Below are 853 nucleotides of genomic sequence, written 5' to 3' on the forward strand. Positions count from 1 at the left end.
TGATCAAAATTTGAAGGAATATTAGCTGTAGGTATACCACTGTTCTACTAACATGTTTGACAAAATATCCAAAGCATTTCAACAAAAAAAAAAATTATTTTGTGGAAAACACCGTGATCAAAATTAGAGAACAGTAATCACTGTAGTATAAAAGAAGATTACAACTAAAATTTTGGAGGGTTACAGCTGTCAGAAATTAGTAGGAAGTGTAGAGGCCCTTGCTTTGAATGACTTCAGCACATCTGAGGCCGCGAGACATCACTAGTTTCTCTCACTGCGCTGGTTTGATCTTGGTCCACTCTTCTTCCACTCTCTTCCATAGTTTGTTGACTGTAGTGGGTTTTGTAGCCATAACTTTGTCACCACAGATTTTCCAGAGAATTTCAATCAGGAATCTGAGCCAGCCATTTCATTATTTAAATGTTTTCAGCTTCAAGGAAGTGCTTTACCTGTTTTGCAGTGTGACAGGAGTATTAACTTGCATGAAAATTGCGGGCGAATTGTGAGATGCTTGCAGGAAAGGAAAGGCATGTTGCTGCAGGAGGTTCTGATAAACATTTGCATTCACTCTGCCATGTAGCTGTATAAGAGGCCCAACTCCTGCTGCAGAAAACCATGACACTTCTTTCTCCACCTTTCACTTACTTCTTTGCATACTTTTGGTTCAGTCCTTCCCCAGATTGATGATGAACATAATGTTTCCCATCAGATCCAAATAAATTAAACTTGCTTTCAACACTGAAGTGAACTTTGGACCAGTTTTCCTCTCTCCACACAACATGCTCCTCAGCAAAGGTTAGTCTAGCCTTTTGATTCTCTCTGCTGATGAGAAAGAGTGCACTTTTGGTTGAAA

Source organism: Sinocyclocheilus rhinocerous, unplaced genomic scaffold (genome assembly GCF_001515625.1).
Source record: "Sinocyclocheilus rhinocerous isolate Xijiao unplaced genomic scaffold, SAMN03320098_v1.1 scaffold1333, whole genome shotgun sequence".
In the NCBI taxonomy this organism is placed as follows: Eukaryota; Metazoa; Chordata; class Actinopteri; order Cypriniformes; family Cyprinidae; genus Sinocyclocheilus; species Sinocyclocheilus rhinocerous.